The 12,428-nt window shown below is 46.0% G+C and overlaps 1 protein-coding gene across 6 annotated transcripts in view; it reads left to right on the plus strand.

The window, feature by feature from the left end:
• MSH6 (mutS homolog 6) overlaps nucleotides 1-12,428 on the plus strand; it is a 57,650-nt gene that overhangs the window by 11,236 nt on the left and 33,986 nt on the right. The window lies entirely within an intron of this gene.

Genomic DNA, 12,428 nt, shown 5'->3' on the forward strand with positions numbered 1-12,428 from the left:
AGGGTACCATCTTCAGAGGGCCAACATATAGGAGAGAAAAAAATTAAAAGTTTAGACCCACCGGTTGGGGGTAGATTAAAGTTTTTTTTTACCAAATGGGAACGAATTACGTTAAACCCATGGATTTTGAACATAATCAAGGAAGGAATAAAGATCGAATTCCTTCGAATCCCCTATGAGTTCTTTGTTATAACTCGCCTTAATTCCTCACTTCAGCAAAAGGCTCTCGAAGACGAAATTCGAGTCCTGCTAGCTAAAAAAGTTTTAGTTGACGTCCCTGAGGAACAACAAGGTAGAGGCTTTTACTCTCCCCTGTTTTTGGTGTCTAAACCAGACGGTACATTTAGAACCATTATTAATTTAAAGAAGCTAAATTCATTTATAAAAAATTATAAGTTTAAAATGGAATCGATTAGATCCACTATAAAGCTTCTTTTCCCAAATTGCGTAATGGCAGGGATTGATTTAAAAGATGCTTATTATCATCTCCCTATACACAACAGATTCCAGAAATACCTAAGAGTCGCAGTGGAAGTCGAGGGCAGGATTCGTCATTTCCAATACGCGGCCATGCCCTTCGGGCTTTCCACGGCACCAAGAATATTTACCAAGGTGATGGCAGATGTGATGGCCTACCTTCGCCAAAAAGACACACTAATTGTACCATATCTAGACGACTTCCTAGTAATTGGGAATTCAGTCAAACAATGTACTGAACGCGTGACTGACGCAGTCTCCTCTTTTCAGAGCCTTGGCTGGATCATCAATATCCAAAAGTCCAGACTCGATCCGCAATCTCTCCAGACATTTCTAGGATTTCAACTAGATTCCTTGACCCAGAGATGTCTACTACCCCAGGTAAAAATCATCCTCACAAAACAAAAAATACAAGCAGCTATAGATAAACCACGTGTATCCTTGAGACAAGCAATGTCACTATTAGGATCACTAAATTCTTGCACCCCAGCAGTCCGGTGGGCCCAGTACCATGTCCGCACACTACAACACCAGATCCTCCAGGAGGATAAGCGGCATAGTGGTCGTTTACAGAGCAAAATAACCCTGTCACAAGAAGTTTTGACTTCCCTAGAGTGGTGGTTAGACGATGACCATTTAGGTTCAGGAGTTCCATGGGTTATAGTTCCATCCTGTATTGTAACCACCGATGCCAGTCCCCAGGGCTGGGGAGCCCACATGGAGAATGGGTTTTATCAGGGAAAGTGGAGTAAAGAGGAATGTGATTACTCATCTAATCTAAAAGAACTGACTGCAGTGTTCTATGCTCTACACAACTTTCTTCCGCAGCTCCAACAGAAGCATGTAAGGATCCTGTCGGACAATACCACCACAGTGGCATATATAAACAGACAAGGAGGAACTCGATCAGAGACTCTGATGTCTTCAGCGGCAAAAATTTTAAACTTAGCAGAAAACTATTTGTTGTCCCTCTCGGCCCTTCATATAAGAGGCGAGATCAATCAAAAGGCAGACTTCCTAAGCCGTCACACTCTACGACAAGGAGAGTGGTGCCTCAATCGGAAGGTCTTCAGGGACATAGTAGCCGCATGGGGACAACCCGAGGTGGATCTTTTTGCCACAAGGGAGAACAGGCAGATAAAAACCTTTGCCTCCCTATCTCCGTCAGATCACCCAAACATACTGGACGCCTTTCTAGTTCCATGGAATTTCAGCCTAGCGTATGCGTTCCCTCCATTGATCCTCCTACCTCAAGTAATTCGGAAGATCAGAGACGACAAAGCAAGAATAATCTTAATAGCACCGTTCTGGCCAAAAAGACCGTGGTTTTCGTGGCTGCAGATTATGTCGATAACAGATCCTTGGGTCCTTCCGACTGCCAGTCTACTCTCCCAAGGCCCCTTTTTCCACCCTCAAGTGCTCAGCTTGCACTTGACGGCGTGGAATTTGAGAGGCAGTTATTGAGGACAAGAGGATTCTCGGAGTCCTTAATTGCTACACTACTACAAAGTAGAAAACAGTCCACGACCCAGATTTACATTAGAATATGGAAAAAATTTCTTCAATTCCATACAGTACCTCATACAACAGAAGTTCCGATAATCCCAATCTTGGAATTTCTGCAGAAGGGGAAAGACTTAGGCTTAGCAGTAAATACACTGAAAGTACAAATATCGGCATTAGGAGCACTATATGGCCATAATATAGCAGGCAACAAATGGATAACTCGTTTTATTACAGCATGTGAACGAATAACTCCAATCCACATACCCTCCGTCCCTACATGGGATCTAAATCTGGTCTTAGACGCCCTAACGGTAGACCCCTTTGAGCCGATCGACACAATACCCTTCAAATACTTAGCACTTAAAATGGCCCTCTTAGTATCACTGACCTCAGCTAGAAGAGTGGGTGATATTCAGGCCTTGTCAATAGATCCACCCTTTTTTCAAGAATACCAAGACAGATTGGTATTAAAACCAGACCCTGCCTACCTGCCAAAAGTGGCAACAAAATACCATAGGTCTCAGGAGATACTCCTCCCAACCTTCTATAAAAATCCCTCTACTCCGGAAGAGCAGAGGTTCCATACTCTGGACGTCAAAAGAACTGTCCTAAAATATATTGAGAGGTCCAACAGTTGGAGGCAGAGTAGGGCCCTATTTGTTTCATTTCAGGGCTGTAAGAAGGGGTATGGAGTCACGAAGAGCACCATCTCCCGGTGGATCAGAGAGGCCATTCGTTTAGCCTACTCCGCAAAAAACGAAGCTCCTCCAGGGAACATCAGGGCGCATTCCACCAGGGCAATGGCAACCTCTTGGGCGGAAAAGGGAGATGTTCCGATTGAAACCATATGTAAGGCGGCAGTTTGGTCATCCCCTTCTACCTTCTATAACCACTACAGACTTGATCTCTCATCAACCTCTGACTTAAGCTTTGGCAGGACTATCCTTGGCACGGTGGTCCCACCCAGGTGATGGTCTCTGGAATCTCTCCAGTGGGTGCTGTCGTGGCGAAGAGTAAAAAGCCGGATTACTTACCGGTAATGCTCTTTTAATGAGTCCACGACAGCACCCGTTCACTTCCCCCCCTAAAGATATCAATAGTTAAAGTATTACCAAATAATGGATAAGAAAGATGTTAAAATAAGAGAACATTGCCTAATCCTTGGCGGTCCTTCTGGTACTCTGAAACGTAAAACTGAGGAGGAAAGGCGGACCGCCCCTTTTATCTTTCCTGTAGGGTTTCCTGTTCCAAATGGGCGGATCCGATACCTCCAGTGGGTGCTGTCGTGGACTCATTAAAAGAGCATTACCGGTAAGTAATCCGGCTTTTTTTCCACAAAAATGATCTTTTCACCCTCAATTCTTATTTTTCCAAGGGTAACAGGACCCTAAAAGTTATTGTGCAATTTGTCCTGAGTACGCTGATACCCCACATGTGGGGGTAAACCACTATTTACCCTTCGCCACGACAGCACCCACTGGAGGTATCGGATCCGCCCCATTTGGAACAGGAAACCCTACAGGAAAGATAAAAGGGGGCGGTCTGCCTCTCCTCCTCAGTTTTGGTTTCCTGTTCCAAACGGAGCCAGGATCCTTCAGGAAGCTTACCTGGGCCATGCATGCCTCCTGTGCAGTCTCCTTGGGAACGGCAGGGGCTGCGGTCCGGAGGCAGCGTCGGGGGAGACTCCGCTAGACGGCTCCCCCCTCGTCTGGCAGGTGGAGGGTGATGACCGGGTCCGGGGTGGGCCGCCCGGTCTCACCCAGGAGTGCGCTGGGGAGGCACCAAGGCGCCGCCGCTGCCCGGGTAAGTGCGCCTGTGGCGCGAAGGAAAAAAAAGGGGAAGAGAGGCTCCCGTGAGGTGGCGGTGGGCGCAGGCCGCAGAGAACAGGCGGGGGCGCGGTGGCCGGCCGGCGTGGAGACTCCTTAACCCCGGAAGTAATGATTGAACTTCCGGGGTAGGATGGCTGAGCGCGACGGCGCATGTGCGGGGAAATCCCGGGGAGGAGCGACTTCCGGGGAGAGAAAAAAAAAAGAGAAGACCAATTTAAAGCAGCGCGCAGCTGAGCAGGGACAAGCCATGTCGTCCCCAACGGAAGCGCACGCTCCAGCAGGAGATTCTGCGGGGGGCAGCTCCACCAGGGACCGCAACACTAGGACAGACACCGGGCGCAGGAGCGAATCTGGAGAGTCAAGACCTAGGACGGGATCTCAGCCATCTGATCCGGTAATATAAGGCTTCACTGGGTGAGTGTGCAAAGTATATACTCTGCCTACTAAGCTGACCTCTCCACCCCAGACCCCCCCCCCCCCCGCCTTGGTGTCCCCTTCTAGACCAAGAAAAAGGAGAAATCCAAGCATAAAGAATGTGCGTTACGCTCTGAACCTCTCCCTGACTCCTACCCTAAGAAGCTCTGTAAGCAGTGCACCAGAGAGACAAAGCAGGGGGCCGCATTGTCGACAAAGGACATTAGAGCTATAATCAGGGAGGAGATACAGGCTATTAACCGCACCAAAACTCCCTCAGAGACTGGCAGCAAAAAGCAGTTAACCCTCAGCTCAGAGTCAGAGGAAGAAGGGGGTTAATCTCTGACTCCTCACTCACATCCTCGTCATCATCAGACATGGAGGGACGGTCATGTTTCCCCCTGGATAGTGTGGACAACCTAGTTAAATCGGTGAGAAGCACTATGGGGTGTGAGGAACCAAGGGGTGCCCAAACCGCACAAGACATAATGTTTGCGGGATTGGCGGAAAAGAAAAGGAGAGCGTTTCCGGTAATACCGGCGATTAAGGCCCTAATAAAGAGGGAATGGGAAAAACATGACCAAAGAAGTTTTCTCCCATCAGCCTCAAAAAGAAAGTATCCATATAGCGATGAGGAGCTATTAAAATGGACCAAAGTGCCAAAAGTGGATGCCGTTATATCCTCTACCTCGAAACAATCGGCTATTCCAGTAGAGGACGCAGGCTTGTTGGCAGACCCGTTAGACCGCAAGGCAGAATCATCATTGAAGAGGTCTTGGGAAGCTACCACGGGTATTTTTAAGCCAGCGGTAGCCAGCACATGCACCTCTAGATCTATGCTCGTGTGGTTGGACCAGCTGGATCAGCAAATCGAGCAAAAGGTGTCCAGAGAAAAATTACGGGCCGCTATCCCATTAATTAGAGGGGCAGCTGCCTTTATGGCTGATGGGTCGGCGGACACTCTACGGCTGGCAGCAAGATCAGCAGCTCTGGTGAACAACGCCAGAAGGGGGACGCGCAATCAAAGGCTAAGATTTGTGCAACCCCGTGTGAGGGTGAGTTTCTCTTCGGAAAAGCCCTAGACGAGATACTCGCCAAAGCAAAGGAGAGGAAGAAGGCGTTCCCTGACTCTTCTATCCCTTTCTATAGGAGAACCTTTAAGAGGCGACCGTTTGGAAGAAGGAGGCAAACGGAAAGATCAAATAGATGGGCCGCAAAAGAAGAGAAACAAAAGGGTACCATGTTCAGGGGTCCAACATTCCGAAGGGAAAATAGAAATTAAAATATCAGACCCACCTGTAGGGGGTAGATTACGGTTCTTTTATCCAAAATGGGAACAAATATCCTCAAACCCATGGATCTTGGGTATTATTAAAGAAGGAATGAAAATAGAATTCCTTCAATACCCTTATGATTTCTTTATCCTAACCCGCCTTAACTCTATAGCCCAACAAAAGGCCCTCGAAGAAGAGATTCGGAGCCTACTAAGCAAGGGGGTTTTAGTGGAGGTCCCAGAGGGACAGGAAGGTAGAGGCTTCTACTCTCCCTTATTTTTAATTTCCAAACCAGATGGTACGTTTAGAACAATTATTAATTTAAAGAAGCTTAATACGTTTATAAAAAATTATAAGTTTAAGATGGAATCAATCAGATCCACCATAAAGCTTCTCTTTCCAAATTGTGTGATGGCGGGAATTGATTTAAAAGATGCTTATTATCGTCTTCCTATCCATAATAGATACCAAAAATATCTAAGGGTTGCAGTGGTGTTCGATGGCAAGGTCCGTCATTTTCAGTACACAGCCATGCCTTTCGGCCTCTCAACAGCGCCAAGAATCTTCACCAAGGTGATGGCAGAGGTGATGGCCTATGTTCGTCAAAAGGATACTTTAATCGTACCTTACTTAGACGACTTCCTAATAATCGGGAACTCAGATACCCAATGTACCGAAAGAGTGGCTGATGCAATCTCATCTTTGCAGGACCTAGGCTGGATCATCAATATACAGAAGTCCAGGCTCATTCCGCAATCCGTCCAGATGTTTTTGGGGTTCCAATTGAACTCCATAACCCAGAAATGTCTACTTCCTCAGGTAAAGATAGCACTAACAAAAGAGAAAGTAGAGGCAGCCATAGATAGACCACGCATGTCTCTGAGAGGGGCATTGTCGCTATTGGGGTCGCTAGATTCCTGTGCCCCTGCAGTCCGGTGGGCCCATTATCATGTCCGCACACTTCAGCATCAGATCCTCCAGGAGGAGAAGCGACATGGTGGTCACCTTGAGAGCAAGATAACTCTAACTCAGGAGGTCTTGATTTCTCTGGAATGGTGGTTAGATGATGACCATCTATCCTCATGGGTCATGGTACCATCTGGTATCCTAACCACCGACGCTAGCCCCCAAGGCTGGGGAGCCCATATGGGGAATAGCTTTTGTCAAGGAAGATGGAATAGAGAGGAAAGAGAATACTCGTCTAATTTAAAAGAACTGACAGCAGTATACTATGCTCTACATCATTTCCTTCCACAGCTTCAACAGAAACATGTCAGGATCCTGTCGGACAACACCACCACGGTGGCCTACATAAACAGACAAGGAGGTACTCGATCAGAGACTCTGATGTCTTCTGCGGCAAGAATCTTAAACTTAGCCGAAAGCAATTTGTTGTCCCTCTCAGCTCTTCATATCAGAGGAGAGGACAACCAAGAAGCAGATTTCTTAAGCCGATACACACTTCGGCAAGGGGAGTGGTGCCTCAATCGCCAGATCTTCCAGGACATAGTAGCTCTATGGGGGCATCCTCAAGTGGACCTCTTCGCCACAAGGGAAAACAGACAAACAAAAACCTTTGCTTCCGTGTCTCCAGCAGATCACCCAGACATACTGGATGCCCTCCAGGCCTCATGGAAATTCAAACTGGCATACGCCTTCCCGCCATTGATTCTCTGCCACAAGTGATTCGGAAAATCAGAGAGGAAAAGGCGAGCGTAATCCTGATAGCACCTTTCTGGCCCAAGAGACCGTGGTTCTCGTGGCTACGAATTATGTCAGTGACAGATCCTTGGGTTCTCCCCTCAAACTCCAACCTACTCTCCCAAGGCCCTTTCTTCCACCCTCAAGTGAACAACTTACACTTGACGGCGTGGAACTTGAAAGGCACCTATTAAGATCAAGAGGGTTTTCGCAATCATTAATTACTACGCTTCTACAGAGCAGGAAGCAGTCCACAACCCAAATTTATAAAAGAATATGGAAAAAATTCCTACAGTTTCATACAGCATCTCATACAGCAGAAGTCCCGATAGTTCCTATCTTAGAATTCCTACAAAAAGGGAAGGAATTGGGCTTGTCAGTAAACACACTGAAAGTACAGGTGTCTGCGTTGGGGGCGCTGTATGGCCATAATATAGCAGGGAATAAGTGGATATCACGATTCATTACAGCATGTGAAAGAATAACTCCGGTTCACATACCCACAATCCCTACATGGGACTTAAACTTGGTGTTAGACGCCCTGACAGAAGAACCTTTTGAACCGATAGATACGATATCCCTTAAATATTTATCATTTAAGACGGCCCTCTTGGTAGCACTGACATCCGCTAGGAGAGTGGGTGATATCCAGGCCCTGTCCATAGATCCACCCTTTTTGCAGGTATATCGGGATAGATTAATATTAAAGCCAGACCCCTCATACCTGCCTAAGGTATCAACAAAGTACCATAGGTCTCAGGAGATACTCCTCCCAACCTTCTTTGAAGATCCCTCCACTCCGGAAGAGCAGAAATTCCACACTTTGGACGTCAGAAGAACTGTCCTAAAGTATATTGAAAGGTCCGAGAGCTGGAGGCAGTGTAGGGCTCTCTTCATTTCTTTTCAGGGCCATAAAAAAGGGTATGCAGTCACAAAGAGCACCATTTCCCGATGGATCAGGGATGCCATTCGTTTAGCCTACTCTGCAAAAAATGAAGAACCTCCGGAAGACATCAGAGCACATTCCACCAGAGCAATGGCGGCCTCCTGGGCGGAGAGCGGAGACGTTCCAATTGAAACCATATGTAAGGCGGCAATTTGGTCATCCCCTTCTACCTTCTATAGACACTATAGACTTGACCTTTCGTCTACTTCTGACCTAAGCTTTGGCAGGACTGTCCTTGACACGGTGGTCCCACCCAGGTGATGGTCTCTGGAATCTCTCCAGTGGGTGCTGTCGTGGCGAAGGGTAAAAAGCCGGATTACTTACCGGTAATGCTCTTTTAATGAGTCCACGACAGCACCCGCTCACTTCCCTCCCTGCTAGAAATATCAATATTAAAAGTATATCTGCTAAAGTTGGATAAGTAAAGTTATAAGTACAAGACATTGCCTAATCCTTGGCGGTCCTCCTGGTACTCTGAAATGCAAAACTGAGGAGGAGAGGCGGACCGCCCCCTTTTATCTTTCCTGTAGGGTTTCCTGTTCCAAATGGGGCGGATCCGATACCTCCAGTGGGTGCTGTCGTGGACTCATTAAAAGAGCATTACCGGTAAGTAATCCGGCTTTTTGGGCGCATGGCAGAGCTCGGAAGGGAAGCAGCGCCATTTGACGTTTTTGGCTGGAATTGAGATCGGACACCATGTCGCGATTGGAAAACCCCTGATGTACCAAAACAGTGAAAACCCCCCACAAATGACACCATTTTGTAAACTAGACCCCCCAAGGAACTTATCTAGATGTGTGGTGAGCACTTTGAACCCCCCAGTGCTTCACAGAAGTTTATAACGCCCGGGCGTGAAAATAAAAAATTCGTATTTTTTCCACAAACATGATCTTTTAGTCACCATTTTTTTATTTTCCCAAGGGTACCAGGAGAAATTGGACCCCAAAAGTTGTTGTCCAATTTGTCCTGAGTATGCTGACACCCCATATGTGGGAGAAAACTACTGTATGGACACACGGCAGGGCTCGGAAGGGAAGTAGTGACGTTTTGGAATGCAGACTTTGATGGAATGGTCTGCAGGTGTCATGTTGCCGTTGGAGAGCCCCTAATGTACCTAAACAGTGGAAACCTCCACAAATGACCCCATTTTGGAAACTAGACCCCCTAAGGAACTTATCTAGATGTGTGGTGAGCACTTTGAACCCCCAAGGGCTTCACAGAAGTTTATAATGCCCGGGCATGAAAATAAAAAAATCGTATTTTTTCCACAAACATGATCAATTAGTCCCCAATTTTTTTATTTTCCCAAGGGTAACAGGAGAAATTGGACCCCAAAAGTTGTTGTCCAATTTGTCATGAGTACGCTGACACCCCATATGTGGGAGAAAACTACTGTATGGACACACGTCGGGGCTCGGAAGGGAAGCAGTGACATTTTGGAATGCAGACTTTGATGGAATGGTCTGCGGGTGTCATGTGCGTTTGGAGAGCCCCTGATGTACCTAAACTATTGAAACTCCTCACAAGTGACCACGTTTTCGACACTAGGCCCCCCACGGAACTTATCTAGATGTGTGGTGAGCACTTTGAACCCCCAAGTGCTTCACAGAAGTTTATAACGCTCGGGCGTGAAAATAAAAAAATCATTTTTTTCCACAAAAATGATATTTTTGCCCCCAATTTTTTATTTTCCTAAGGGTAACAAGAGAAATTGGACCCCAAAAATTGCTTTGCAATTTGACCTGAGTAGGCTGATACCCTACATGTGGGGGTAAAACCAGGGCTGTGGAGTCGGTAAGCCAAACCTGCGACTCCGACTCCTCAATTTCCCTTACTCCGACTCCACGACTCCGACTCCGACTCCCACACATATTGCTTATATTTAAGTGAAAAATTTATTGTAGTACAATGTGAACCTCAGACATTTAATCATTTTTATGATCCAATAATCAAGATATTTAGATAGAACAGAATATATATTGGTGTACTACCCGGTTTTCATTCTTTTTGGTACAGATACGATATGGATAGACAGATATGGATAAATGGATATATAGATAGAGCAGATTTCTAATCTGCTTTAGCTATTGAAAACATTATCTATGAGCTCAAAAACCTTTCAGGTGATGCAGTTTTTTAAAAAGATGATCAACTTTTGCAGCTGAAAAACGTATCCTCAAAAAACACAGGAAAAATGCTGTGTGTGAATGTAGCCTTAGATCAGGAATATAACAGCCATTTATAGGACATTTCATAACTTTCCCAAACTCCTATGAAAAAATATTCAGCACATCCTGCATTGAACTACTGTACCCAATTTATTATATATTTTAGGAGTCGGAGTCGGTCCATTTTATACCGACACCAACTCCGACTCCACCAAAATGAGCTCCGACTCCGACTCCACAGCCCTGGGTAAAACACTGTTTGGGCGCATGGCAGAGCTTGGAAGGGAAGGAGCACAATTTGACTTTTTCAACTCAGAATTGGCTGGAATTGAGATCAGACGCCATGTTGCATTTGGAGAGCCCCTGATGTGCCCAAACAGTGGAAACCCCCAATTCTAACTCCAACCCGAACCCCAACACACCCCTAACCCTAATCTCAGCCCTAGCCCTAACCCTAGCCCTAACGGAAAAATGGAAATAAATACATTTTTTTTTATTTTATTATTTTTCCCTAACTAAGGGGGTGATAACGGGGGGTTTGATTTACTATTTATGGTGGGTTTTTATGTTCGGCGGCTGTCACACGCTAAAAGACGCTTTTTATTGTAAAAATAGTTTTTGCATCACCACATATTGAGAGCTCTAATTTTTCCGTATTTTGACCCACCGAGTCATGTGAGGTCTTATTTTTTGCGGGACGAGTTGACGTTTTTATTGGTACCATTTTCGGGCACGTGACATTTTTTGATCGCTTTTTATTCCGATTTTTGTGACGCAGAATGAACGAAAACCAGCGTTTCATGAATTTCTTTTCGGGGGTACGTTTACACCGTTCCGCCTGCGGTAAAATTGATAAAGCGGTTTTATTCTTCGGGTCAGTACGGTTACAGCGATACCTCATTTAGGTCGTTTTTTTATGTTTTGGCGCTTTTATGCAATGAAAACTATTTTATATAAAAAATAATTATTTTTGCATCGCTTTATTCTGCGAGCTATAACGTTTTTATTTTTTTGCGGATGATGCTGTGTGGCGGCTCGTTTTCTGCGGGACAAGATGACGTTTTCAGCGGTACCATGGATATTTATATGCGTCTTTTTGATCGCGCGTTATTACACTTTTTGTTTGGCGGTATGATAATAAATCATTATTTTTTGCTTCGTTTTTTATTTTTATTTTTTAAGGGGTTCGCTAAAGGGGTTAACTAATGGGACAGTTTTATAGGGCGGGTCGTTACGGACACGGCGATACCTAATATGTGTACTTTTATTGTTTTTTTTTTTTTTCTCTAAAAAATGGATTTATTTGGGGGAAATTTTTTTTTTTTCTTCTAATTTATTTGGCGATTTTTTTTTTTTTTTTTTTTTTTTTTTTTTTTAATTTATGTTAACACTTTTTTTTATTTTTTTACTTTATTAACTAGTCCCAGGTGGGACATCACCGTCCTGTGACAGATCGCTGATCTGTCACATCACAGATCACTGTGACAGATCAGCAATCTGTCACAGGCACTGCAGAAGGCTTCCTCATGCCTGCGCTTTGCAGGCACTGAGGAAGCCAGCTTCCTGCAGGCCCCCGTCGCCATCTTGGATTCGGGGGCCTGCAGGAAAGGAGCCCCCGGCAGCAGCGCTGCACATTGCGCTGCCGTGGGGGGCTCAGGGAAGCACGGAGGGAGCCCCCTCCCTGCCGATGCTTCCCTATAACCCCCGGTACACCGCGATCATGTTTGATCGCGGTGTGCAAGGGGTTAACGTGTCGGGGGCGGTCCGTGACCGCCTCTGACACATTGTGCCGGGTGTCAGCTGTGATAATCAGCTGACACCCGGCCGCGATCAGCGGCGCTCACCACGGTAGACGTACTATCCCGTCCATGGGCATAGAGGCCCGGGTCCCATGGACGGGATAGTATGTCTCATGTCAGGAAGGGGTTAAAGCCACCTATGGGGCGGTAGCCATTCTGAAAGTCATTGTCGACCCTTTAGCAAGCCTTGCCACACGACTTCAGATAAAAGCCAAAACCACTGATGAGGGGCAGTACCCCGAAACGCCGAGTCTGCAAATAAGATTCTGCTTTTAGCTTTTATCCCAAGTCATGTGACAAGGCTTGTTAAAGGG

Source organism: Dendrobates tinctorius, unplaced genomic scaffold, assembly GCF_039654945.1.
Source record: "Dendrobates tinctorius isolate UK_male_01 unplaced genomic scaffold, ASM3965494v1 ptg000205l, whole genome shotgun sequence".
NCBI classification, from domain to species: Eukaryota; Metazoa; Chordata; class Amphibia; order Anura; family Dendrobatidae; genus Dendrobates; species Dendrobates tinctorius.